Raw genomic sequence first — 5,006 nt, 5'->3', positions numbered from 1 at the left:
AATGCTAATACTGCTAATGCTAGTTCTACTACTGTTAATGCTAATACCACTAATGCTAGTTAAATTACTCCAAAAAAGTTCAATCTGGTCCTCTGGACATTCAAAAAAACAAAAAAAACAAAGCAAACAGTCTGACTCAGACTGAGGAAGTCTTTTGGATGAGAGACGAAACGTATCTACATTTTTTTGCTTTTTGTTTTTTTGTTTTTTTAAATGTCCAGAGGACCAGATTGAACTTTTTTGGATTTTTCTACCTGGATTATTGAGCATGCATCAGGATAGTTAAATTACTGTTCATGCTAATATTGATAATACTAGTTCTACTACTGTTAATGCTAATACTGCTAATGTTAGTTCTACTACTGTCAACGCTAATACTGGTAATGCTAGTTCTACTACTGTTAATGCTAATACTGCTAATTTTAGTTCCATTACTGTTAATGCTAATACTGGTAATGCTAGTTCTACTAATGTTAATGCTAATACTGCTAATTTTAGTTCCATTACTGTTAATGCAAATACTGGTAATGCTAGTTCTACTAATGTTAATGCTAATACTGCTAATGCTAGTTCTACTACTGTTAATGCTAATACTGCTAATGCTAGTTCAATTACTGTTTATGCTAATATTGCTAATGCTAGTTCTATTACTCTTAATGCTAATACCACAAATGCTAGTTCTACTACTGTTAATGATAATATTGCTAATGCTAGTTCTACCAATGTTAATACTGCAAATGTTCTGTTACTGTTAATACAATTGTACGTTGTACATCAGCAATTCAATTGGAGCCAATGAGATATGGCTGTCAAAGTCAACTGACCTTTAGAAAGCACAAAAACTGCTAAAACTTTTGAAACTTACAGGTATTGAGCTGAACCTTGGTGTGGTAGTAGCTGTGAGTCATTCTACCTAATCTGTACAGTGAGGGCTAACTGATAATCTGGGATCTCCTAATTTTGTGTACATAGTTTGATATTTTAGTTTCAGTGATTGTGATCAAGCAGAATCATGAGGTGCCCCCCACCCTGCTGCCTCATGTGGTTCTGAAGGGGTTAACCCCCCCCCCCCAACAAAGCGCTCATGTTTCCCTCCAGCTGTCTGTACTGAGCCCTCGTACTCTCACCCTTGTGCTGCACCTCGCACAGGTCTGCCACACACTTCTGTGACTCCTCTTCTCCCATCAGCAGATGACTCCCCACCACCCCCACCCCGCCCACCATTGTAAAAACTAGTTCCTCCCATTTGTCTCGTAGGAGTTGGGGAGTCAGCTGCTCTGTTTGAGATAATCAGCCATCAGTCTGAAGAGCGCGGCGGTTGGGTCAGCAGCTACGAGCTGTTGGGTTGTGTGAATTTATGCAGTTTTTCCTGTTTGGTCAAAGCGGGGGGCAGAACAACTGTGAACACTCTGTTTGCCCCCCTCCACCCCTCACCCCTCTGATGTTTGAGCTGCTGTTTAACTAAAGCGGTGAAGGACCTTGGACCACCAGGGCCTGGAGCCGAGACCAGTTTCAGCTCAGTGCTGCGGACAGCTTGGGTTTCCTGTATTCTTATTGTACAGCAGCACCCCCCCATCCCACCCCAGGAAGCCGAACTGTGTTGCTCTGGACCCATAAGTTAAAGTTATATCTTCACGTCCTGTTATGACGTCTAAGATTTGAGGACTGCCGTGCGGCGTAGGAGCTGCTCTGTACAGTAGCTCCTTTGACATGTTTGCATGCTCATCCGTGGTTTGAAGGTCTTATCAGCGGATCCACCACCTCTCACCCACGTAATCAGTCACATATAAAAACCAACAGCGCTTTGCCAAGACGAGCTGTCTTCATGCGCTACTTTTTGAATGTAACGAAGAAGCTGTGGCTAATTCCACTTCAGAACTAAAAAGACGAATAATGTTTTAATTCTCTAACGGTTGAGCATCAGCTGTTTGTGCAGAACAGTTGAAGAGCTCAGATGTTTGCAGGTTGTTCTCTCATAAACTGCTCAGTGTTTGTTGGGACCTCTGTGCTGCCTGACCCACTTTCCTGTTGGTTTAAAGTTCATGAACAGATTCAGCATTGCTTCATAAATATTCTATAATTCAGAACCAACTATTCCATCAATGTCAAATTACTGACGTTGATGCAGAAAAGACTGCTCAAACCATGATACTACCACCTCCTTGCTTCATGTATAAGATAATCTTATCAAAACAAATGTTTCTTTATCCACAAATAATGGCTCAGATTTGTAGTCGTCTTACTCAACAACTTGGGGTTCTTAGTCCTTTTACAGGTCTGGATAAGTCTGGAATAAGTTTTGTCTCCAGAGTCACCTGTTGCTCAACATTTTCTAAAACTTGCTCAAACAAATAAGATTTACTATGTCCGTGTTTGGATCATATACAACCAAAGCTTGCAAAGGGACTAAATTTCAAGAAACTTGTGAGAATTAACTGACAGTTGGGGGGATTTAATCAAATTGTATCATATCAAAACCAAAATATAAACATTTTTGTGCGTGTTTGTTTGTTGTGTTGGGAAAAATACCTCACGAAACCAATGAAACGTTCAAAATCTATATCTACAAGTGGTTAACTTTTAGATTCAATCCAATTCAGGATGGCCACTACAGTCAACTCACAACAACAACCAAAAAAAAGAAGCTATAATTATGTAAATTTGACACATCACCAGAGGGATATGTTCTCGGACCCCTTTTCTTTACACCTACTGCCACTAGGTGCTATTTTTCGTAAACATGGCATCCCTTTACATTTTTATGCCAAAGATTGTTAAATTCCCAAAAGTGGAGGGGGGAAGTAAAAGTATGGTGTGTATAAATCTCAACACGGGGATTAATAACCCTTCCAGCATCACTGTAGGCACTCGTATTTCTTCAAACAATACTCCTTGGTTGTTTAATCTTTCTTCACCTGCACACGGACTCTAAAAGGAAACCGATCCTCGGCAGAAACTCTGAAACGCCTTCGGATTTGAAGACCTGGTTCCGTCCTGCTGTTACAGCTCATTAGTATCGTGTGAGAAGTGTTGGTGTGTGTAGACTACGGCTTTGGCGCCCACTCTGTAGCCCACTCGCCGACACATCCCTCTCAGCTGTTCAATGGATGTGCACATTAGCGTATGGTGTGATGCTGCATCTCCCCTTTGATCGTCTCATCTCGCCTTATTGCTTTGCAGTTTATCGTGGTCAACCAGTTGTCATAGTAACCCAGCTAAATTAGTGCAAAAGTGATGTATCAGTTGCTCTTTAGAACGGTCTCGTCAAGCAGCGGCTTGGTTTTAATGAGACGAATGAGAAAGTGATGAATGGATGATGAGGGTTTTGGTGTCGCAGCGTCCGGAGGATTCACACGTTGCTCCAGTAATAAGGTCCAGTCTGTGGGGTGTTGACATTTAACTCTGGGGCAGTAACGTTTGAAAAGTGACTTCATGTTTTTTCTCATAAGCACTGAGCTGCTATCCTGCATTGAAAGCCCCACACTGTTGCATTAAATGTTAACATGGCACAGTTTGTGGAACTGCTCCTGTTTTAAACGTTGATGCGATTACAGCTAGTTTTTCTGCATTGTTTCTCATTAAAACTTGTTCTGGACATGATCAGTGGAGAAATGAATCAATCTTTCTCTCTGCTGTCTGCTGCTCAAAGAGGGAAAGGACCATTGATTCTGGTTTTCGAGATGTGCAGTGCAAGTAGTTTGGAACTGGAAAGTACTAGAACCTCAAGGTAGTCATAAATGACTGATTGAACATACCCAGTAATTTTTTCAAACTTTTTTTAAATACTTATTCAGGTGTAGATTCTGTCCTCCAGGACATGGTACATCCTAAAAGTTGGTCCAGTTGTGGGTTTCTTTTTTTATCAATCTGTTTTCTTCTGCTTATCTAAGATCTGGTTGCAAAGTGCAGTTCAAGAGGAAAATCCAAACTTCCCTCTCCCTAGCAACCTTCTTCAGCTCCTCCTGGGGAATCCCAAGGTGTTCCCAGGTCAGAGAGGAGATGTAATCCCTCAGAGGTTTAGGTCTTCTTTAGGGTCTAGTCCCAATGGGACACACGCAGGGAGTGTCATCCAAAGCAGCGACTCAGACCTCTCATCTTGGTTGTGCAACATCTTGAGATCTACGAACTCCTCAAACAGAATTGGAGACTGTGGCAGAATCCAACATGCACCAGGAACCAGCTTAAGTGTGGGCTGAGGATGTAATCATAGTTCTTACTTTGGTTCTAAAAGAACCAAATTGTTCTCAAAAGCAACCCTGACTGTTCATTTATATACTGGCCACTTAATTAGGTCTGCCTTACTAGTACCCAACTGAACCCTCTTATCTTTTGAACTGCTTTGACTCTTCATGGCATCGATTCAACAAGAAGCTTGAATCATTTCTCTGAGACCTTGGTCCATATTGACATAGTTGTGTCACGCAGTTGCTCCAATCTTTCCAACTGCGCATCCACAATGCCAGTCTCCTTCATCCAATCGACCACCTTCGAGATATGTTGGAACAGGTCTGCTGCCTGTAGAGGATGTTCTGAGTCCAGAGAATCGAGACTCATAAGACCAGGTGGTGGATTCCCAATCTCCTGTTGTCCAGTTTTGTTGAGGCTGTGTAAATTGTAGCCACAGTTTCCGGTTCTAGCTGACAGGAAGTAACAGCCGGTGTAGCCATTTGTTGCTGTAGCCCATCTACTACAAAATTGTTGTGCTTTCACCTTGGCCTTGGTACTTTAAGTTACTGTTACTTTTCTGTCATCTCCAACATGTCTGCCAGCTCTTCTGACCACTTCAAGGTGTTTTCATCCACACACTTGGCATTTTTGGCATTTTCTCATTTTCAAACTGTTCTCTGTAAACACTAGAGATAATTGACATCACAGGATAAAACACGGTGGCGCAACTGGTAGAGCTGCTGCCTCTCAGCGAGAAGGTCCTTGGTTCAAACCCCGGTCCAGGGGCCTTTCTGGGTGGAGTTTGCATGTTCTGTCCGTGCATGCGTGGGTTTTCTCCG

At 42.1% G+C, this 5,006-nt stretch overlaps 1 protein-coding gene across 1 annotated transcript in view; it reads left to right on the top strand.

Annotated features, from left to right (window-relative positions):
- The window catches only part of srfb (serum response factor b), a 135,675-nt gene that overhangs the window by 118,981 nt on the left and 11,688 nt on the right, over nucleotides 1-5,006 (top strand). The window lies entirely within an intron of this gene.

Source organism: Nematolebias whitei, chromosome 1 (genome assembly GCF_014905685.2).
Source record: "Nematolebias whitei isolate Nwh7 chromosome 1, NemWhi1, whole genome shotgun sequence".
Classification (NCBI taxonomy): Eukaryota; Metazoa; Chordata; class Actinopteri; order Cyprinodontiformes; family Rivulidae; genus Nematolebias; species Nematolebias whitei.
This window is presented reverse-complemented; position numbering and strand designations above follow the sequence as displayed.